This window comes from Panulirus ornatus, chromosome 18, assembly GCF_036320965.1.
Source record: "Panulirus ornatus isolate Po-2019 chromosome 18, ASM3632096v1, whole genome shotgun sequence".
NCBI lineage: Eukaryota > Metazoa > Arthropoda > Malacostraca > Decapoda > Palinuridae > Panulirus > Panulirus ornatus.
The window spans coordinates 46,245,505-46,270,506 of NC_092241.1; the positions used below are offsets into that span (position 1 = coordinate 46,245,505).

The 25,002-nt window shown below is 42.3% G+C and overlaps 1 protein-coding gene across 1 annotated transcript in view; it reads left to right on the forward strand.

The window, feature by feature from the left end:
• Positions 1-25,002, forward strand: part of LOC139755050 (uncharacterized) — a 213,219-nt gene that overhangs the window by 128,867 nt on the left and 59,350 nt on the right. The window lies entirely within an intron of this gene.

The window sequence follows — 25,002 nt, forward strand, 5'->3', positions numbered from 1 at the left end:
TTAAAATTATTATTAAAAGGGAGAACTAAAAGATTCTTGGTGTCATTGGGAGTTTTGGGCTCAACTCTATAAAATGATTTCTTTGCTAACTTAGGGATTTATCAATGAAAGATCTAGGGTACTTTAACTTAGATCCAATAGAATATATCTTCTCAAACTCATCATCAATATACTCTGAACTTTAAATACGTAATGCCCGAAGGAACATAGATTGAAATGATGATAATTTAACTCTGTCATGTTGAGATGAGTAATAATGGATATATGAGCATACATTGGTAGGTTTTCTTTATATGCTAAACTTAAACTTGTTTCCTTGCCTATGGATCATGCAATCTAAAAATGGTAACATAACATCATTTTCATTTTCTACCGTAAATTTGATGGAAAGTACTAAATTGTTAAGTAAGGGGAGAAATGTTTTTTATATTTTCATTTGTTGGCCAAACACAAAGAACATCATCTACATACCTAAACCAAATTGCATTAGAAGGTAAGATATCCTTTAGTAATTTTGTTTCAAAAAAATTCATATAAAGATTACTTAGTACAGGTGAAAGAGGGTTACCCATTGCCATACCACATTTTTGAGCATTATAATCTCCATTGAATTGAAATACACAGTCTTTTATGCACAATTTTATCAGTTCAATGAAAACAGACTTTGAAACAGGTAAATGAATATCATCGAAAACATCAAATAGATATTCTAAAAGGTCGTCAACTGGGACTTTAGTGAAAAGTGAGGAAACATCAAAGCTAACAAGTTTGAAATCAAAATTAACATTGATATTGTTAAGCTTGTTAACTAAATCTACATTGTTCATGATATTAGAATTAGATACCTTACCCACTAAAGGGTTTCATAAAGAAACAAACCATTTTGACAATTTTTATGTGATGGAGCCAACTGAACTCACTACAGTTGCGTATCTAGAGGAAATAGCGTCTATGGCAAGCATTAAAATTGCGCCCATGTCCAAACATATGGCACCAATATTTTTCATTTTTATTACCTCCGCCAAAGAGATTATGTTTTTACCGGCGTTTGTTTGTCTGTGAAGACTTTCAACAAAATTTATGAACAAAAATTTTGATGAAGTTTTCGGGGAAAGTCAGAAATGACACAAGGACCAATTGATTAGATTTTGGTCCTTGATGTACACAATGGGCTTGATTAAGAACGTACATACAGTGGATGTATATAAAGATATATACAGTGTAATTATAAACTGTTGATGAGTTAAGCCAAACTTAGATTTATATAAACTCTTAAAGACTTAAAGACTTATTTGATCAAAATTGCAACTGATAGTAGCAAAATGTTACTAAAGTTGAAAAGTAGGCGAGTTTCTTGTTTATCTCACAAAACCAAACCGTTCAAAATGTCAGTCGAGCAGTATATGTTAAAACCCAACCTGTTGAGTGGCGCCCAGGGCACCTGCCCTACCTGCCACACCCTAAATACGCCACTGTATATATATATATATATATATATATATATATATATATATATATATATATATATATATATATATATATATATATATTTCTTCTTTCTTCTTTCATACTATTCGCCATTTCCCGCATTAGCGAGGTAGCGTTAAGAACAGAGGACTGGGCCTTAGAGGGAATATCCTCACCTGGCCCCCTTCTCTGTTCCTTCTTTTGGAAAATTAAAAAAAAAAACGAGAGGGGAGGATTTCCAGCCACCCGCTCCCTCCCCTTTTAGTCGCCTTCTACGACACGCAGGGAATACGTGGGAAGTATTCTTTCTCCCCTATCCCCAGGGATAATATATATATATATATATATATATATATATATATATATATATATATATATATATATATATATATATATATATATATATATATATATGTATATTCTCCCTGGGGATAGGGGATGAAGAATACTTCCCACGTATTCCCTGCGTGTCGTAGAAGGCGACTAAAAGGGGAGGGAACGGGAGGCTGGAAATCCTCCCCTCTCATTTTTTTTTCTTTTTTTTTAATTTTCCAAAAGAAGGAACAGAGGGGGGCCAGGTGAGGATATTCCACAAAGGCCCAGTCCTCTGTTCTGAACGCTACCTCGCTAATGCGGGAAATGGCGGATAGTTTAAAAGAAAGAAAAGATATATATATATATTCATTATACTTTGTCGCTGTCTCCCGCGTTAGCGAGGTAGCGCAAGAAAACAGACGAAAGAATGGCCCAACCCATCCACATACACATGTATATACATAAACGCCCACACACGCACATATACATACCTATGCATTTCAACGTATACATACATAGACATTCACAGACATATACATATATACATCTGTACATATTCATACATGCTACCTTCATCCATTCTCGTCGCCACCCCGCCACACATGAAATGAAAACCCCCTCCTCTCGCATGCACGCAAGGTAGCGCTAGGAAAAGACAACAAAGGCCACATTCGTTCACACTCAGTCTCTAGCTGGCAAGTGCAGATGACTGAGCCTTACAGGGAAAAATTCTCACTTGGCTCTTTGCTCTTTTCCTTCATTTGGAAAGTAATACCGTCGTCTTTTACGACATGCAGGGAATACGTGGGTACTATTCCTTCTCCCCTATCCACAGTGATAAGCATATATATATATATATATATATATATATATATATATATATATATATATATATATATGTATATCCCTGGGGATAGGGGATTAAGAATACTTCCCACGTATTCCCTGCGTGTCGTAGAAGGCGACTAAAAGGGGAGGGAGCGGGGGGCTGGAAATCCTCCCCTCTCATTTTTTTTTTTTAATTTTCCAAAAGAAGGAACAGAGAATTGGGCCAGGTGAGGGTATTCCCTCAAAGGCCCAGTCCTCTGTTCTTAATGCTACCTCGCCAACGCGTGAAATGGCGAATAATTTAAAAGAAAGAAAAGATATATATATATATATATATATATATATATATATATATATATATATATATATATATATATATATATATATATATATGCTTCATCGTTTCAGTGATATACAGTAATAACTATGAAACTCATGTTCGTTTCATCACGTTCGTTAAACAGTGACACATGTTCTCAGAAACGAAATTTTGTTTACCAAAGCGCACACATTTATTCATAATTCCATGATTATCGCTCTCAACGTTTTCATGTTATCATATATCATTAATTAATTTTGATCAGATATATTCTTCGTCGAACTGATATACTTATTTATTTACTACGGCTGTCTTCCATTTTATGAGATTGTGACTATTATTTGTGTATTGACTTAACATCCAGATAACTCACAAACCACTAAGGTCGATAAGATACAGTGTATTTCGTACATATCGCTCCTGTCTTCAGGTTCTCATCATTATCATGGCTGTTACGTAATATGCTTCTCATCATTATCATGGCTCACACATAACCTGCATCTTCACCCTCGACCAAACACTGTATATTGATGACTCTTTCCTGGTAACAACCGATGAATTCAACAACATACAAACATGGATTCGCTCTCGCTTCCAAAAGGTTTTATATAAACAACTTTGGTCTCTCTCTCTCTCTCTCTCTCTCTCTCTCTCTCTCTCTCTCTCTCTCTCTCTCTCTCTCTCTCTCTCTCTCTCTCCTGGTGATGATCGTCTTCGGTGTTTAACGATTCTTGAGCTTCGTGACAGACATGGGTGACCGTGCACTGGCTGGTGAGGTGAAGCTGTCGCTACGTGCTTCCTCCTCAAGATGGATACGTCCCCTGTGGACGTGTGGCCTCCTCCGTCGCACCATCGTGTCCAGGATTGTGTTGTGGGGGGGGAGCGTCCTGGCATATATTCCACGCCCACCGTTAACCCCCCCCCTCCCCCAAGTCCCACGATTTAACACCGTTATAACGACTGAACCTCAGGAGTACGATGACTACACTGAAGTGCGATGACTGAAGTTATCGTACTTACAGGTTGTCATCTTACTCAAGGGCATGACTCGAGGGCTTACATCTTCGTACTCGAACAGGTAGCAGTGTTCCCTGCTCTGATTCGCCATTTCCCGCGTTAGCGAGGTAGCGTTAAGAACAGAGGACTGGGCCTTTGTGGAATATCCTCACCTGGCCCCCCTCTGTTCCTTCTTTTGGAAAACTAAAAAAAAACGAAAGGGGAGGATTTCTAGCCCCCCGCCCCCTCCCCTTTTAGTCGCCTTCTATGACACGCAGGGAATACGTGGGAAGTATTCTTAATCCCCTATCCCCTATATATATATATATATATATATATATATATATATATATATATATATATATATACATATATTCACCCCGCCCCACAGGAAACAGCATCGCCACATCCACTCACGTCGATTCTCTATCTGTCATGTGTAATGCACCGAAACCACAGCTCCCTGTCCACATCTAGGCCCCACAGACCTTTCCATGGTTTACCCCGGACGCTTCACGTGCCCTGGTTCAGTCCATTAACAGCACGTCGACCCCGGTATACCACATCGTTCTATTTCACTCTATTCCTTGCACGCCTCTCACCCTCCTGCATGTTCAGGCCTCGATCGCTCAACATCTTTATCACTCCATCCTTCCACCTCCAATTTGGTTTCCCTTTTCTCCTTGTTCCCTCCACCTCTGACACATATATGCTCTTTGTCAGCCTTTCCTCACTCATTCTCTCCATATGTCCAAACCATTCCAACACGCACTCTTCTGCTTTCTCGGTTACGCTCTTCTTATTACCACACATCTCTCTTACCCTTTCATGACTCACTCGATCGAACCACCTCACACCACATATTATCCTCAAACATCTCATTTCCAACACATCCACCCTCTACCGCACAGCCTTATCTATTGACCATGCCTCGCAACCATATAACATTGTTGCTCTCCCGGATAATGATCTCTCTTTCCACACATTCTTCAAATCCCCCAGAACCTTCTTCCCCTTACCTACCCAATGACTCAGTAAAGATCCATAGTTCTGTTTGCTCATTCGCTGCCATATCCTCTCCCAGATATCAAAAACACCACTCCCTCCAACATTTCCCCATTCAAACTCACACCCCAACTAACCTGTCTCTCTACACTGCTAAACCTCATAACCTTGTTTTTGTTCACATATGCTCTGAACTTTCTCTTTTCACACACACTACCAAACTCAGTCACTGACCTCTACAGTTTCTCACTCGAATCTTCCACCAGTGCTATATCATCAGGAAACAAAAACTGACTCGCTTCCCAGGCCCCCTCATCCCCTACAGACTACATACTCGTCCTTATTCCCAAAACTCTTGTATTTACCTCCCTGACTACCTCATCCATAAACAAATTAAACAACCATCATGACATCACCCACCCCTGCCGCAGCCCAACGTTCACTAGCAACCAGTCACTCTCCTCTCTTCTTACACGCACACATGTCTTGCATCCTTGATAAAAAAAAATGTTCACTGTTTCCACCAGCTTTACTCGACGCTGTATATTCTTAATACTTTCCACAAAAGGTATAGTTATCCTAACACTGTTGTATTGATGCGAGGCATGGGCTATAGATTAGCGTGTGTGAAGGAGGGTAGGTTTGTTATAAATGAAATGTTTAAGGACAAAAGGTTGAGAGAGCTGAAAAGAGTGTGTCAAAAGGGTTGCGACATAAGGGCAGAATGAATGAGGAGAGGTTAACAAAGAGGGTATTATGTGTCAAGCATGGAGGGGACAAGTGCAACGGGGAAACCAAAATGAAGATGGAAAGATGGCGTGAAAAAGATCTTAAGTGATCGGGGCCTGAACTTGTAGGAGGTTCACGTGAAAGTCGTGCACGAGAGAAAGAGAACTGGAACGAAATGGTATACAGGTGTCAACGTGCATTCAGTGGACTGATAAAGACAAGTGAAACGTCTGGGGTAAACCATGGAAAGGTCTGTGGAGCGTGGATGTGGATAAGGAGCTGTGGTTTCGTTATGTTTAAACATGACAGCTAGAGAGTAGATGTAAGCGAATGCAGCTTTTGTGTGTAGGTTAACTCGCCGGAAAAATGAAAAGAGAATCACCAAGCTTTCGATTGTAATTCAAACCATTCTCAAGGTAACAAAGTTAATGTATCTCCCAACTACCACAAATTTCCTGTTTCGCACCTTCATGGAACATACAAACCTCCAACAGCCAGGATCGAACCCGGGACCCCGTTGCTCACCAACGTGAGACGAAGGGTATTCGAGTACATAGTATTCAAATAGTTATTTCCTATTAGCCAGGCCCATAGCCTAGCGGTTACATTCCCGCCTATTAAACAGGGGTTCCGGGTTCGATCCTGGCTGTTGGAGGTTTGTATGTTCTATGAGGGTGCGTGTTCCTATGCACTTTGTTCGTATATGTGTGTGTGTGTGTGTGTGTGTGTGTCTAAAAGTTTAATAATCTCTATAATTAACCTACAACTAGACTCATGATACATGCTATGCATAATTTTACTCACTCATTCACTTATATTATTCTTACAATATGATAATTTGTTCATTACTACCGCACCATCTTACAAGGGTACCATACCCATGGTTGGTATTACCCCCCCCCCCCCCCCCGCGGGAGGGGTGAGATGGGGGATCTGTGGGGGGGGGGGGGGCAGCCTCCCACAGTTGACCTCACGACCCGTGTCACCCACAACACCACCGCTGTGGCCACAGCTGGTGTCACCCACCACACCACTGCTGTGGCCACAGCTGGTGTCACCCACCACACCACCGCTGCGGCCACAGCTGGTGTCACCCACCACACCACCGCTGTGGCCACAGCTGGTGTCACCCACCACACCACCGCTGTGGCCACAGCTGGTGTCACCCACCACACCACTGCTGTGGCCACAGCTGGTGTCACCCACCACACCACCGCTGCGGCCACAGCTGGTGTCACCCAACACACCACCGCTGTGGCCACAGCTGGTGTCACCCACCACACCACCGCTGTTGCCACAGCTGGTGTCACCCAACACACCACCGCTGTGGCCACAGCTGGTGTCACCCACCACACCACCGCTGCGGCCACAGCTGGTGTCACCCACCACACCACCGCTGCGGCCACAGCTGGTGTCACCCACCACACCACCGCTGCGGCCACAGCTGGTGTCACCACATCTGGTCACCTGTCCTCGTATAGCGGCTCCAGTCATGATGTTCACCTGCAAGTTATAACCTTCCCAGTACAACAATAATAACTACATATCAGTTATACTAAACCATCGTGTACACAGATTAGGTAAACGTGACAACACTGGATACCGTCACACAGGTTAGATAAACGTGACAACACTGGATACCATCACACAGGTTAGATAAACGTGACAACACTGGATACCATCACACAGGTTAGATAAACGTGACAACACTGTAAACCATCACACAGGTTAGTTAAATGTGACAACACTGGATACCATCACAGGTTAGATAAACGTGACAACACTGGATACCATCACACAGGTTAGTTAAATGTGACAACAGTGGATACCATCACACAGGTTAGATAAACGTGACAACACTGGATACCATCACACAGGTTAGATAAACGTGACAACACTGTAAACCATCACACAGGTTAGATAAACGTGACAACACTGTAAACCATCACACAGATAAACGTGACAACACTGTAAACCATCACACAGGTTAGATAAACGTGACAACACTGGATACCATCACACAGGTTAGATAAACGTGACAACACTGGATACCATCACACAGGTTAGATAAACGTGACAACACTGTAAACCATCACACAGGTTAGATAAACGTGACAACACTGTAAACCATCACACAAATAAACGTGACAACACTGTAAACCATCACACAGGTTAGATAAACGTGACAACACTGGATACCATCACACAGGTTAGATAAACGTGACAACACTGTAAACCATCACACAGATAAACGTGACAACACTGTAAACCATCACACAGGTTAGATTAACGTGACAACACTGTAAACCATCACACAGGTTAGATAAACGTGACAACACTGTAAACCATCACACAGGTTAGTTAAATGTGACAACACTGGATATCATCACACAGGTTAGATAAATGTGACAACACTGGATACCATCACACAGGTTAGATAAATGTGACAACACTGGATACCATCACACAGGTTAGATAAACGTGACAACACTGTAAACCATCACACAGGTTAGATAAACGTGACAACACTGTAAACCATCACACAGATAAAAGTGACAACACTGTAAACCATCACACAGGTTAGATAAACGTGACAACACTGGATACCATCACACAGGTTAGATAAACGTGACAACACTGGATACCATCACACAGGTTAGATAAACGTGACAACACTGGATACATCACACAGGTTAGATAACGTGACAACCTGGATACCATCACACAGGTTAGATAAACGTGACAACACTGGATACCATCACACAGGTTAGATAAACGTGACAACACTGGATACCATCACACAGGTTAGATAAACGTGACAACACTGTAAACCATCACACAGGTTAGATAAACGTGACAACACTGGATACCATCACACAGGTTAGATAAACGTGACAACACTGGATACCATCACACAGGTTAGATAAACGTGACAACACTGGATACCATCACACAGGTTAGATAAACGTGACAACACTGGATACCATCACACAGGTTAGATAAACGTGACAACACTGGATACCATCACACAGGTTAGATAAACGTGACAACACTTTAAACCATCACACAGGTTAGATAAACGTGACAACACTGGATACCATCACACAGGTTAGATAAACGTGACAACACTGGATACCATCACACAGGTTAGATAAACGTGACAACACTGGATACCATCACACAGGTTAGATAAACGTGACAACACTGTAAACAATCACGCAGGTTAGATAAACGTGACAACACTGGATACCATCACACAGGTTAGATAAACGTGACAACACTGGATACCATCACACAGGTTAGTTAAATGTGACAACAGTGGATACCATCACACGGTTAGATAAACGTGACAACACTGGATACCATCACAGGTTAGATAAACGTGACAACACTGGATACCATCACACAGGTTAGTTAAATGTGACAACAGTGGATACCATCACACAGGTTAGATAAACGTGACAACACTGGATACCATCACAGGTTAGATAAACGTGACAACACTGGATACCATCACAGGTTAGATAAACGTGACAACACTGGATACCATCACACAGGCTAGATAAACGTGACAACACTGGATACCATCACACAGGTTAGATAAACGTGACAACACTGTAAACCATCACACAGGTAAACGTGACAACACCGGATACCATCTGGTCCCTCCGCTCCGTCATATATAGGTAGACGAACAGCCGCCCGACACAGTTGAGCAGTATGCGATACCAGCGTTACCAGCGATACCAGCGTTAATGACGACCAGGTCATTTCAAGGTTATTTGTTATATTGGAAGATAAGAAACTAACTCACATTAGTGTGGCGAGAGTAGTAAAGCGAACACATGTTACAAACAGAACAGCAAACATTTCATGGAACTGCAGTGGCTCAACATCGTAATGATCAAGTGTGGTCGTAAACATATCTGTGGTTCTGCTTTACGTCCATCATCCCATGTGTTCACAATCCTCGTGTTAAAGATACAGTACTTCGACTCGTGTACGTAAAACTTTCTCGCGACATTTTAGCCATTACTACCATCGAAATACGTCGAGTTAAGGCATAAGTTGCTTTGTTATGTTGAACATGTGAGGTTCCCAGGAGTGGGTGCAGGATATGGTGATGTCCAACATTTTTATGTTATTACATTGTTGAAGTGTAACATTGTTGAAGTGTTTTGAAATTTAACGGTGAAAAACGAATGAGAGAAAGATATCTAGGGAGAAATTGTTTCATGGCATTGAAGTGAACACAGTTGTCGCTTCCCCAAGCCCGAGATGTTCCACAGAGACGAACAGAGAAGAGATAGGCCTAGTCATGACCAGGGGGGGGGGGGATGGTAAGAGGGGGTCATCATTATAAAAATAAACAGAGTTAAAAGTTGGTTGAAAGATTCTTTATGAAGAGAAGACAGAGTAAGTCATAGGACCGAACCTTGCGGAACACCACTGTAACTAGAGCAGTTAATGGGTTAGAGAGGACGCTTGAGGAACACCACTGTAACTAGAGCAGTTAATGGGTAAGAGAGGAGACTTGAGGAACACCACTGTAGCTAGAGCAGTTAATGGGTTAGAGAGGACGCTTGAGGAACACCACTGTAACTAGAGCAGTTAATGGGTTAGAGAGGAAGCTTGAGGAACACCACTGTAACTAGAGCAGTTAATGGGTTAGAGAGGAAGCTTGAGGAACACCACTGTAACTAGAGCAGTTAATGGGTTAGAGAGGAAGCTTGAGGAACACCACTGTAACTAGAGCAGTTAATGGGTTAGAGAGGAAGCTTTGCATTATAGAAGAGAGAGAAAAAGGAAAGGAAGGAAGATAAGACGAACGCCACATCCTGTCATATACTTTAGAGACGTCGAGACTACGACAGACGTTCCACCAATATCTGTGAGAGAGGAGGACCAGAGGTGAGACCCTGGGGACGGCAGGAGTGAGAGCTGGAAGTGTGGGTTAGAACTTTATCTCTTAAGGATTAGCTGCACCAAGACATGCTTTCAGAAAGGGTAGATACACAGACGTAACAAGAGGGCAAGGAACGGAGCTGGCTTGGAGGTACACTCCCTCACGACTCGATGTGGTACACCATTATGGCCATATAACTTTATGTTGGGAAGGGTATTCGGAAGACCCTGTGCGAAGAGTCTGTAGGATGCGGCTCGGCTTGTGTTGGAGGAGAATCCGGAGGAGGACGAGATGAAGTTAAAGGAAAATAAGATACTGAAAAGAGCGGCTTCATCAGTTGGCGTTGGAGTTAGCTGTAGACTGATCAGATCAGTGAGGGACATGGTGTATAACAGACACTGGTAGAATTATTTTGCGTTACGTACTAGAAATTGTTGTGAGTGTAAGAAGTCAAATCAGCAAGTTTCTTTTGATGAAGATGTTCTTGATTTTATGAAGAACAGCTTTGCAGTTTGTCCGAGAACAGAAATGAGAGTGGAGTGGGTTTCAGGTAGTGTGGAGTGGGTTTCAGGTAAAGTGTAAAGTTTCATGACTTGATATAGTGTGTCCCTGACCCGGCCGGCATCAGAGCGACCAAACGTTGACTCAGGGAGGAAGCCTTGGTAGAAGTAGGGATGTTTGACTCCACCCAAGCCAAGAGAACCTCTGCTATACGGTCAGCACAGCTGCAGACTTCCCGGCCACCGAAACAGTACGGGAACGTTTTTAGAAAACTCACAACTGCGTGATGCCACCTGCGATCTCCCACAGTCTGTGTAAGGAGGGATGGGATACCGGGCGAGCGTGGCCAAGCTTGAGTAACACAGCCGAGATCATAAGTAGAGGACCGTAAGCAGGAAGAAAGTGTGTGGATAGTGGGAGGAAAACCCGAGGTCAAGTATGTGGTTGTGTTGGTCGTGAGGTCGTAGTTAGTTATTTTGTTCATGACCTTCTAGCGGGGGGGGGGGGGGGGGGGGGGGATCGTCCCAGGCAGAACCTCGCTAACCACTGTGGTGTATGTTGAGAAAACTGCTCTCCACTGAGGATTGTATCACGTCCATGTTATGAGATCAACACTTCATGGCAAGAGGTCACACAGACATGGAGTTGTACATGGAAGACTTGAGGGAAGGAGGATATATGAACCACAAATAAGGTTATAGAGGGAAGACATTATGAGTTGGATGGTTCCGTATTGAGTAGAATCAAGATCCAGAGGGGAAGCAGGAAATGTTTGTGTACCACACCAAGTACAGACTACAACCTTGTGACGAGGACAGTGGTACAGGTTATAGGTTGTGCATCGTACATACTGTGTTATAACCTGTGTTATGGTCCATGCTTGTACTGTCTGCGTCTCGCTGGTTCGCGAGACATGTGATCTATTCCTCGAGATGCGCGAATATTGCGAAATAAATGGAATATTCGGTAACACTCAGGAGCCTTGACCAGCTGTGGTGAACTCGGGTGGGGTTTACAACTCATGCCTAACGGGGTAATTTTGGTAGACCACTACCAGATTATGTGTCCTCGCTTGTGACGGTTGTACATTGTATGTAGCAGTTGTCGTAGAGATAACGACCTGCCTCTCACAGGCGAATAAGAAAAGCCTCGAGTGTTGGCGAGTATATGTGTGTGTTGACGATGACATAGTGGAGTAGCGGGAGCACGGCTGGCTCTGGCCAGACGTGAAAAAAAAAAAGACAACCTTGCCATCCGGTTGTTAGGATGGATGTTGGTGGCCACAACTCACCACTTGCTCCCACCCGACCCCCGTCTGCTTCGGAAATAGATAGTAATGTACGATGTATAGATCGTAACCTCATCCATGTGAGAACAAGTGACGAACGATATATCCGCCTATTTGTTGTGAGGTAAACACAGAAACACCTTAATCATGTTTGACATATACACAAACCTATACAATTACAAGTTAGAACGAGCTAGAAATACAATTTTTATTTTACTCTGCCATGTTCTGGGATGGTTACATGAGAAGACGGCAAACTAGGTACATGGGAGGGCGATAATTGTCCACCCGGCAGACCTGGACGGTACCTGGGTATGGTACATGGGAAAGACATAATAAGTTCTGACAATCTATGATGGTATTAACATCATGAAGACAGTAATGATCATCTACGATCGTAATGATTATGTTCGGTTATTAAAGCAGAAGGCTCACCCCCTCCAGACCCCCCCCCCCCCCCCCATACGTCTGGCAGGAAGATAACAACTAGTGATCATAAGGTGTGTCTCCCACACAACCTGCCAAACATGATGTGTACAAATATAATTCATGTATAACAATGTTGTACCTCAGATAGTTGTAAGAAATATCATAACTTTCATCACTGTAAATAGTTCATTTGTTATGTATCTTATTACATGATCCAGTCATCAATGTTGTTCATCTGTGGTAAACTTCGCTCACCATGTAAACAACTCTCTCTATGTAACCCATAATGTATGTTTCACTCACTGAGGCTCACAACCTAGACCTCTGTGCTCTCTGTATCCTTCTCTGCGCCACAACCCACAGTATGGGTAATGCGCCACAACCCACAGTATGGGTAATGCGCCACAACCCACAGTATAGGTAGTGCACCACAACCCACAGTATAGGTAGTGCGCCACAACCCACAGTATAGGTAGTGCGCCACAACCCACAGTATAGGTAGTGCGCCACAACCCACAGTATAGGTAGTGCGCCACAACCCACAGTATAGGTAGTGCGCCACAACCCACAGTATAGGTAGTGCGCCACAACCCACAGTATAGGTAGTGCGCCACAACCCACAGTATGGGTCGGTGTGTACAATGAAATAGCCGCCTCTGCTGAAGTATAGCCAAGATCAGAGGACTGAGCCTTATGGGGAATATCCTCACTTGGCTCCCTTCTCTGCATATGAACGTGCACCATCATGAAAGTGCGCGTTCCTATGCACTATTTTCGTATTCATATACCTCCGCGTTGTACAGTTAGGTTCGGTAAAATGCTATCTGCTGGCTATGTGCGCTTGTTGGGAAATGACCGGTGTTGACCCCGTTGCTCACCAATGTGAGGCGAAGGGTATTCGAGTACATAGTATTCGAATAGTCATTTCTCTTATCAGGGGCGATCATAGCCTAGCGGTAGCGTTCCCGCCTGTTGCGCAGGGGTCCCGGGTTCGATCCTGGATGTTCTTGGTTTGTATGTTCTGTGATATATATATATATATATATATTCATTTTTTTATATATTTATTTATATTTATTTTGCTTTGTCGCTGTTTCCCGCGTTAGCGAGGTATCGCAAGGAAACGAAATAAATGGCCCAACCCACCCACATACACATGTATGCGTCCACACACGCAAATATACATACCTATACATCTCAACGTTTACATATATATATATATATATATATATATATATATATATATATATATATATATATATATATATATATATATTTATACATAATTCAAACTGTCTGCCTTTATTTATTCATTCCCATCGCCACCGCGCTACACATGGAATAACATCCCCCTACCCCCTCATGTGTGCGAGGTAGCGCTAGGAAAAGACAACAAAGGCCCCATTCGTTCACACTCAGTCTCTAGCTGTCATGTAATAATGCACAGAAACCACAGCTCCCTTTCCACATCCAGGCCCCACAGAACTTTCCATGGTTTACCCCAGACGCTTCACATGCCCTGGTTCAATCCATTGACAGCACGTCATCCCCGATATACCACATCGTTCCAATTCACTCTATTCCTTGCACGCCTGTCACCCTCCTGCATGTTCAGGCCCCGATCACTCGAAATCTTTTTCACTCCATCTTTCCACCTCCAATTTGGTCTCCCACTTCTCGTTCCCTCCACCTCTGACACATATATCCTCTTGGTCAATCTTTCCTCACTCATTCTCTCCATGTGACCAAACAATTTCAATACACGAACAAAGTGCGTAGAAACGCGCACCTTCATAAAACATACAAACCTCCAACAGCCAGGATCGAACCTGGCACCTGCCTGTTACACAGGGGTCTCGGTTTCGATCCTGGTCGTTGGAGGTTTGTGTGTTCTATGATATATATATATATATATATATATATATATATATATATATATATATATATAGAGAGAGAGAGAGAGAGAGAGAGAGAGAGAGAGAGAGAGAGAGAGAGAGAGAGTAATGAACGTAAAACACACATCGTAGGCATGAGACACTGGGATGAGTTGTAGCCGCTGAGGTTAGGAGAGGAAGTTGTACATGGCTGAGTATTTGTTGGTAGTTATGATTATGGTACTGTATGATGATGGTTGGTAGTCATGGTTGTGGTACTATGTGATGATGGTTGGTAGTCATGGTTGTGGTACTATGTGATGATGGTTGGTAGTCATGGTTGTGGTACTATGTGATGATGGTTGGTAGTCATGGTTGTGGTACTATGTGATGATGGTTGGTAGTCATGGTTGTGGTACTATGTGATGATGGTTGGTAGTCATGGTTGTGGTACTATGTGATGATGGTTGGTAGTCATGGTTGTGGTACTATGTGATGATGGTTGGTAGTCATGGTTGTGGTACTATGTGATGATGGTTGGTAGTCATGGTTGTGGTACTATGTGATGATGGTTGGTAGTCATGGTTGTGGTACTATGTGATGATGGTTGGTAGTCATGGTTGTGGTACTATGTGATGATGGTTGGTAGTCATGGTTGTGGTACTATTTTCATGGGGTTTATTGTATTTCTTGAGAAAATACGTTTCTTATGCTACTTTTTCATGTGAACGTCTGGTTCCATGTTGGTCGGTAGTGGTCACGTTCCACCATTCCTGTGACGTAGCTTAAACCATCTTGCACGGTAGAGATCGCGAACTTAGTTGCCACTTACTTTCCTCTTATAAGATTGACAAGTTCTACAAAGTGAAATGGGATGAAATGAAACTGACGAACCACTTGTGCTCTCTCTCTCTCTCTCTCTCTCTCTCTCTCTCTCTCTCTCTCTCTCTCTCTCTCTCTCTCTCTCTCTCTCTCTCTCTCTCTCTCTCTCTCGCCAGTGTGTGTATGTGTGTGTGTGTGTGTATGTGATAACCAAACACATGGCTAGTTTAGGTACATACGTACATCACGGCAACCAGCAGAACTGAACTACAATGATAATTATATATAAGAAAAATTATTATAATTAATATATAATGTTAATATGACAATCACACATTACCAGTTTTTATCCGGTGTTAATTGTTACGATGTTTTATTATTTCCTTGTTATGGGTTTGCTTTTCATAGTAGGTATTTAAGATAATATTATTTGTGAAAGTAACAACATCGTTTTTGAAATTAAGATTTATTGATCCGTTCATGCACTGACTCGCAGTCATTGAAAGTCTTTATGGAACATTGTGCTGATGATTTTAATGTGTCTTAATTTCGATTCTTCTGCATTGGTTCTGGTAATTATAACATATTAGTTTTGTCAATATGAAATCATTTTCATTTGATACTTAATTCTATTGTATTTTTGAACACTTGAGCCATTATTCATACTGAATTTACAGTTATGACCACATTGGAAATAAGTGTATTTGTATTCTTCATTTACCATCTTGCTCTTTCCTGTGGGGCGAGGTAGCGCCAAAATGAGTGAAGGCAAGTATGAATATGTGCATATATGTATATGTTTGTTTATGTGTATGTATATGTGTATATGTTGATATGTATATGTATCTGTATGTATATTTATATGTACGTGTACGTGTGGAAGTCGAGAACGTTATCTTGGAGAGCAAAAATGGGTATGTTTGAAGGAATAGTGGTTCCAACAATGTTGTATGGTTCCGGGGCGTGGGCTATAGATAGGGTTGTGCGCAGGAGGGTGGATGTGCTGGAAATGAGATGTTTGAGGACAATATGTGGTGTGAGGTGGTTTGATCGAGTAAGTAATGTAAGGGTAAGAGAGATGTGTGGAAATAAAAAGAATGTGGTTGAGAGAGCAGAAGAGTCTTTTGAAATGGTTTGGGCACATGGAGAGAATGAGTGAGGAAAGATTAACAAAGAGGATATATGTGTCAGAGGTGGAGGGAACGAGGAGAAGTGGGAGACCAAATTGGAGGTGGAAAGATGGAGTGAAAAAGATTTTGAGTGATCGGGGCCTGAACATGCAGGAGGGTGAAAGACGTGCATGGAATAGAGTGAATTGGAACGATGTGGTATACCGGGGTCGACGTGCTGTCACTGGATTAAACCAGGACATGTGAAGCGTCTGGGGTAAACCATGGAAAGTTCTGTGGGGCCTGGATGTGGAAAGGGAGCTGTGGTCTCGGGGCATTATACATGACAGCTAGAGTTTATTGTCCTGATGATACTTCATTCACCTTAGTAAATACTGTGATAGTGACCGCGTACTAATTTTTATTTTCTTGCAGTATAGTTGGGTATATATTTCAGTGCAACACATCATTCCATATAACTTATTTCTATATACGTCAACTGTTAAGTATATGCCACTAAAATACACTATATTCCCCCCCCCTCTTATTTTCTTATTTACTCTGTAGCTTTGTATATGATAAAATTTGTCCCCATATATGATTGATAGCTGAATTTCCCGTAAAACAAACCGTTAATCCCTTAAATTGTGATTTCCACTGTGATGGCAGAGTAGGGAAGCATGTCGGAAAGAACAACTGAATCGTTCATCGTATGTGTCATTCTTGAGGTGGTAGAAACTGCATCGAGAGACACGTTATTCATCTCAGACTAATTACTGACCACAACCACCCTGGCAGACAGACACCCACCTATCCGTGTGAGGTAAAAGTAATAGGTTGAGACATAGGTAGACACACATAGGTAGACACATTAGGTAATAGTGGTCGCCAGGAACATTAGATAGAAGTCTCTGCAAACACTGCGTTAGACTTGCCCTCTGGCAGTGGTGAGGCACTAAGGCTAAGAAGCCGCACTGGAGTTCACCAGATATGGAGACTCTGATGCCGTGCTTACCCTCTTTGGGAACAGGCGTCAGAGATAGATAGATCGATAGACAGAACTACCTGTAAGCCAGAATGGAACAAGTTTGCCTGTGAAGCCAGATACAGATATGACTGGTAAAGTGATACATGTTAGTTTGTGAATTCCTCCTCTGAGACGATAATCAAGTTGATGTCTGGGACAAATTTGTTTTACATCGGCTGTTCAGTACAATGTTGTGTTGGTAAGTAAAAGTACAAAAACTGCAGTCAAGAAAAATTAGCAGCTTTATATGAAGCAAATGGAAGAGTGCAATAGCAGATCCCATCACATCATACACATTTCAAGTAAACCTTGTTTATGGGGAAAGTGACAAAATCAGTTGACTAAAAGTTGTTATGGCTATGTTAATGGTAAGCTGTTGGTAATGTACTGTAAGTGCATTTGTGTTAGCAGATCTTAATCATATGAATTGTAAGATGTATGGACAGAGGTATGGACACACACTAGAGCGATAGTATCACTTATGAGAAAATTGAGACCTTTAGAGATAGTGTCTAAAAAAAAAAAAGGTCTTCCCACCCCAATGTATTTTCAGAAGTGATGCATGACTGTTTATTGGGCGCACAAGCATAGATGCTTGGTGAAATCATCATATCTTTGGTCACTGAGACTAGTGTTTCTGTGAGCACCAGCAGCCCACCTCAGTGTGCCTCAGGCTGTTCTTTCTGTACTCTTCCTAGCTGCCACATCATTTGGGAAATTCACATCTGGGCATTGTATATCTTCCACCTGTGCTTGAAGATGGTAAGCTCTTATCTTTCTAAGGAGAAGAAACCCGAATTTTCACCTGGCAGCAAGAAAGTGTGGGTTCTCATATGTAGGTGCACTGAGTGCGCAGGCAGCTGCCTCCTGCAACACCTCATCATTGCTTTGCCTCATTCAGATCAAGACTTCATGGACCTAGAGTACTTAAAGAACCTTCTCAGGTTTATGTCCAGACATCTGCTGATGGTAATTACGGCCAAATGAGAGATGACAGAGTACTAGATGTAATTGTGACTACCTTTAAAAATGTATGGGGAGGTGGACAAAGTTTTTTGTGGTAACTTGGTCGAAACTAACTCTCCAAGAGATGACACAATACAAAAGAGTTAAGTGGTTAGAAGTGTGAAATTTTGAGACTGTCCGCTGTAGTGCATCTTCAAAATAAGGCAATCAACATCCAAAAAGATTGGAAGGCTATGTACTGATTTATATGCCTGCGGGGTACACAGTTGTTGCTGATTGTGGCAAAAGACTTGACTATATTTTCTTCTGCTTATTTGAGTTTTAATGTTTTTACTCTCTAATTGATGTTACCTTTTTAAAGGCTTATCTCTGTATCAGAATTTTATTACCATGTTGTTGCTCTATTATGTATTTTTTTCTCTAATGGATTTCTTATCATAATTGTAGTTACAGATAATACTCAGTGGCTGTGTGAATATAGTTGTATGTCATATACATTGCATTTTCATGTATTTTAAGGTGATTGTTTCATACAGAATTTTCTGCCGACCCTATATTCTTGGCCGTCTCTCCACCAACAAGTGTCACAATAACTGAAAATCGTACTAAAGAAATCTGCATGTTGATTTTTATTTTACATTATTGAGGTAGTTACCACATGCTTGTATTATGCTGTACCCTTGTACTAAGATATAAGAATGTATGAAAAGAATATGCATTACCACAGATGGTGATATGGAGAAGGAAGAATCTGAGAAGTAAAAGCAGGATAAATAGAAGTAAAAAATTGAGATATTCTAGAATAGGATGTGATCTTATATTGTACTGCCAGTGGTCTGCTGTATGAATATTGCCATAAGAAAGTATCATAATGAATGTTATAAATGCAATGAAATTGGCGAAATGGTTAATGGGGAGTGGCTGGAGTAGATGGAAGTTATCTTGTGGTGGACTCCTGTGCTGAGAGGGATTTTTTCCCTGCAAACATCATTTTTCAACGCAAGATGATCCATAGGTGCATACATATGGACGAGAAATGATGGAAGAGAAGAACAGAAGGGATTTCATTGATTATGTGGCTGTGAATAAAAGGTTGAGAAAATGCTAGAGTTGTGAGAAGGTTCTTTGTAGATCCTGGCTGTTTTGCAGTTCTTGTGGAGGTGAGGATCAGGGAGAAGTGAAGGCATGGTGTAAGGAAGAATGGGGAGGTAAAAGTAATGGCGAGCAAGAAGATGAATCGGAAAGAATGCAGGGAGGAGTTTGAAAGAAGGGTGACAGAAAGTTTACATGGAAACGCAGAAAATGTAGGGATGCAGTCATGCATGAATGAGGTCTTATAAATGTTTAGAGAAAGACCTCCAAAGGTTGTAGAATTTATAAGTGGATACAAGGTTGTGAGGTATATGAAAAAAAGTGGAAATGCATGGTGGTAGGATGAGATTAGAAATGCTGTGGAAGAGAAGAAAAAGATATGTAGACAGCTCATAAGTCCAGCAAAGGAGGAGGGAAGAATGTAATATCTGTAAACGATATAATAAGAAGCTGATAAAGGAAAGAGTAGACGAAGAAATGGTAGGGTTATTAGGTACAGTAGGGTTGAGGGACAAGTCAATTGGGAGGTAAGTTTGAATGGAGAAAAACAGGAGGAAGTGAATTGTTTTAGATATCTGGGAGTGGATTTTGCAGCGGATGGAACCATGGAAGCGGAAGTGAATCATAAGTTGGGGGAGGGGGCGAAAGTTCTGGGAGCGTTGAAGAATGTGTGGAAGTCGAGAACGTTATCTTGGAAAGCAAAAATGGGTATGTTTGAAGGAATAGTGGTTCCATCAATATTATATGGTTGCGAGGCGTGGGCTATAGATAGAGTTGTGCGGAGGAGGGTGGATGTGCTGGAAATGAGATGTTTGAGGACAATATGTGGTGTGAGGTGGTTTGATCGAGTAAGTAATGAAAGGGTAAGAGAGATGTGTGGTAATAAAAAGAGTGTGGCTGAGAGAGCAGAATGAGTGAGGAAAGATTGACAAAGAAGATATATGTGTCGGAGGTGGAGGGTACGAGGAGAAGTGGGAGACCAAATTGGAGGTGGAAAGATGGAGTGAAAAAGATTTTGAGTGATCGGGGCCTGAACATACAGGAGGGTGAAAGGCGTGCAAGGAATAGAGTGATTTAGAACCATGTGGTACACCGGGATCGACGTGCTCTCAATTAATTGAACCAGGGCATGTGAGGCGTCTGGGTAAACCATCGAAAGTTCTGTGGGGCCTGAATGTGGAAAGGGAGCTGTGGTTTCGGTGCATTATATATGACAGCTAGAGACTGAATGGGAACGAATGTGGCCTTTATTTTCTTTTCCTACCGCTACCTCGTGCACATGCGGGGGGAGGGGGTTGTCGTTTCATGTGTGGCGGGGTGGCAACGGGAATGAATAAGGGCAGACAGTATGAATTATGTACATGTGTATATATGTGTATGTCTGTGTGTGTATATATACGTTGAGATGTATAGGTATGTATATGTGCGTGTATGGACGTGTATATATATATATATATATATATATATATATATATATATATATATATATATATACATGTGTATGTGGGTGGGTTGGGCCATTCTTTCGCCTGTTTCCTTGCGCTACCTCGCTAACGCGGGAGACAGCGACAAAGTATGATATATGTGAATAAAAAATTGATAAGAAATTGTACGGGAAGGAGGTGGTAAAGCTAATGTGGGAAGCAAAGAAGGGAGGTTGTTAAATCAAAAGGAGAAAGTGAAAGGAAGAGGGAAAGAGTATTTTGAAGAACTGATGATTGTGGGGAAAGGTGAGGCAGCAATTGTTACTTGTATAGGTGTTTAGGATAGAAGGAAAAGTATATAAGTACAGGGGCCTATGGCAAGAAGGGAGGTAAAAAGGGCAATAATGGGGTTATATCCCTGGGGATAGGGGAGAAAGAGTAATTCCCACGCATTCCTCACGTGTCGTAGAAGGCGACTAAAGGGGACGTGAGCGGGGGGCCAGAAACCCTCCCCTCCTTGTATTTTAACTTTCTAAAAGGGGAAACAGAAGGAGGAGTCACGCGAGGAGTGCTCATCCTCCTCGAAGGCTCAGACTGGGGTGTCTAAATGTGTGTGGATGTAACCAAGATGAGAAAAAAAAGGAGAGATAGGGAGTAAGTTTGAGGAACCTGGATGTTTTCGCTCTGAGTGAAAGGAAGCTCAAGGGTGAAGGGGAAGAGTGGTTTGGGAATGTTTTGGGAGTAAAGTCAGGGGTTGGTGAGAGGACAAGAGCAAGGGAAGGAGTAGCACTACTCCTGAAACAGGAGTGGTGGGAGTATGTGATAGAGTGTAAGAAAGTAAAGTCTAGATTGATATGGGTAAAACTGAAAGTGGATGGAGAGAGATGGGTGATTATTGGTGCATATGCACCTGGACATGATAAGAAAGATCATGAGAGGCAAGTGTTCTGGGAGGAGATGAGTGAGTGTGCTAGTAGTTTTGATGTACGAGACCGGGTTATAGTGATAGGTGATTTGAATGCAAAGGTGAGTAATGTGGCAGTTGAGGGAAGAATTTGTGAACATGGGGTGTTCAGTGCTGTAAATGGAAATGTTGAAGAGCTTGTAGATTTATGTGCCGAAAAAGGACTGGTGATTGGGAATACGTGGTTTAAAAAGAGAGATATACATAATTATACACATGTAAGTAGGAGAGATGGCCAGAGAGCGTTATTGGATTACGTGTTAATTGATAAGCGCGCAAAAAAGAGACTTTTGGATGTTAATGTTCTGAGAGGTGCAACTGGAGGGATATCTGATCATTATCTTGTGACAGCGAAGGTGAAGATTTGTAGAGGTTTTCAGAAAAGAAGAGAGATTGTTGGGGTGAAGAGAGTGGTGAGAGTAAGTGAGCTTGGGAAGGAGACATGTGTGAGGAAGTACCAGAGAGACTGAGTGCAGAATGCGAAAAGGTGAGAGCAAAGGATGTAAGGGGAGTGTGGGAGGAATGTGATGTATTTAGGGAAGCAGTGATAGCTTGCGCAAAGGATGCTTGTGGCATGAGAAGCGTGGGAGGTGGGTCGATTAGAAAGGGTAGTGAGTGGTGGAATGAAGAAGTAAGATTATTAGTGAAAGAAAAGAGTGAGGTATTTGGACGAGTTTTGCTGGGAAATAGTGCAAATGAGTGGGAGATGTATAAAAGAAAGAGGCAGGAGGTCAGGAGAAAGGCGCTAGAGGTGAAAAAGAGGGCAAATGAAAGTTGGGGTGAGAGAGTATCATTAAATTTTAGGGAGAACAAAAAGATGTTTTGGAAGGAGGTAAATAAAGTGTGTAAGACAAGGGAACAAATGGGAACATCGGTGAAGGGGGCTAATGGGGAAATGATAACAAGTAGTGGTGATGTGAGAAGGAGATGGAGTGAGTATTTTGAAGGTTTGTTGAATGTGTTAGATGATAGAGTGGCGGATTTAGGGTGCTTAGGTCGAGGAGGTGTGGAAAGTGAGAGGGTTAGGGAGAATGATTTGGTAAACAGAGAAGAGATAGTAAAAGCTTTGCGGAAGATGAAAGCCGGGAAGGCAGCGGGTTTGGATGGTATCGCAGTGGAATTTCTTTAAAAAGGGGGTGACTGTATTGTTGACTGGTTGGTAAGGATATTTGATGTATGTATAACTCATGGTGAGATTCCTGAGGATTGGCGGAATGCGTGCATAGTGCCATTGTACAAAGGCAAAGGGGATAAGAGTGAGTGCTCAAATTACACAGGTATAAGTTTGTTGAGTATTCCTGGGAAACTATATGGGAGGATATTGATTGAGAGGGTGAAGGCATGTACAGAGCATCAGATTGGGGAAGAGCAGTGTGGTTTCAGAAGTGGTAGAGGATGTGTGGATCAGGTGTTTGCTTTGAAGAATGTATGTGAGAATTACTTAGAAAAGCAAATGGATTTGTATGTAGCATCTGTGGATCTTGAGAAGGCATATGATAGAGTTGATAGAGATGCTCTGTGGAAGGTATTAAGATTACATGGTGTAGGAGGCAAGTTGTTAGAAGCAGTGAAAAGTTTTTATCGAAGAAGTAAGGCATGTGTACGAGTAGGAAGAGAGGAAAGTGATTGGTTCTCAGTAAATGTCGGTTTGCGGCAGGGGTGTGTGATGTCTCCATGGTTGTTTAATTTGTTTATGGATGGGGTTGTTATGGAGGTGAATGCAAGAGTTTTGGAGAGAGGGGCAAGTGTGCAGTCTGTTGTGGATGAGAGAGCTTGGGAAGTGAGTCAGTTGTTGTTCGCTGATGATACGGCGCTAGTGGCTGATTCATGTGAGGAACTGCAGAAGCCGGTGACTGAGTTTGCTAAAGTGTGTGAAAGAAGAAAACTGAGAGTAAATGTGAATAAGAGCAAGGTTATTAGGTACAGTGGTACAACTGGGAGGTAAGTTTGAATGGAGAAAAACTATAGGAAGTGAAGTGATTTAGATATCTTTGAGTGGATTTGGCAGCAGATGGAACTAGGGAAGCGGAAGTTAGTTACAGGGTGGGGGAAGGGGCGAAAGTTCTGGAGGCGTCGAAAAATGTGTGGAATGCGAGGACATTATCTCGGAAAGCAACAATGGGTATGTTTGAAGGAATTGTGGTTCCAACAATGTTATATGGTTGCGATGCGTGGGCTATAGAAAGAATTGTGCGGAGGAGGGTGGATGTGTTGGAAATGAAATGTTTGAGGACAATATGTGGTGTGAGGTGGTTTGATCGAGTAAGTAATGAAAGGGTAAGAGAGATGTGTGGTAATAAAAAGAGTGTGGTTGAGAGAGCAGAAGAGGTTGTCTTGAAATGGTTTGGTCACATGGAGAGAATGAGTGAGGAAAGATTGACAAAGCGGATATATGTGTCAGAGGTGGAGGGAACGGGAAGTGGGAGACCAAATTGGAGGTGGAAAGATGGAGTGAAAAAGATTTTTAGCGACCGGTGCCTGAACATGCAGGAGGGTGTAAGGCGTGCAAGGAATAGAGTGAATTGGAACGATGTGGTATACCGGGGTGGACGTGCTGTCAATGGGTTGAACCAGGGCATGTGAAGTGTCCGGGGTAAACCATGGAAAGTTTTGTGGGGCCTGGATGTGGAAAGGGAGCTGTGGTTTCAGTGCATCATACATGACAGCTAGAGACTGAGTGTGAACGAATGTGGCCTTTGTTGTCTTTCCCTAGCGCTACCTTGCGTGCATGCGGGGGGAGGGGGGTTGTCATTTCACGTGTTGCGGGGTGGCGACGGGAATGAAAATGGCAGCAAGTATGAATTATGTACATGTGTATGTATGTGTATGTATGTATATGTATAGGTTGGAATGTATAGGTATGTACATGTGCGTGTGTAGACGTATATGCATGTGTATGTGGGTGGGTTGGGCCATTCTTTCGTCTGTTTTCTTGCGCTAC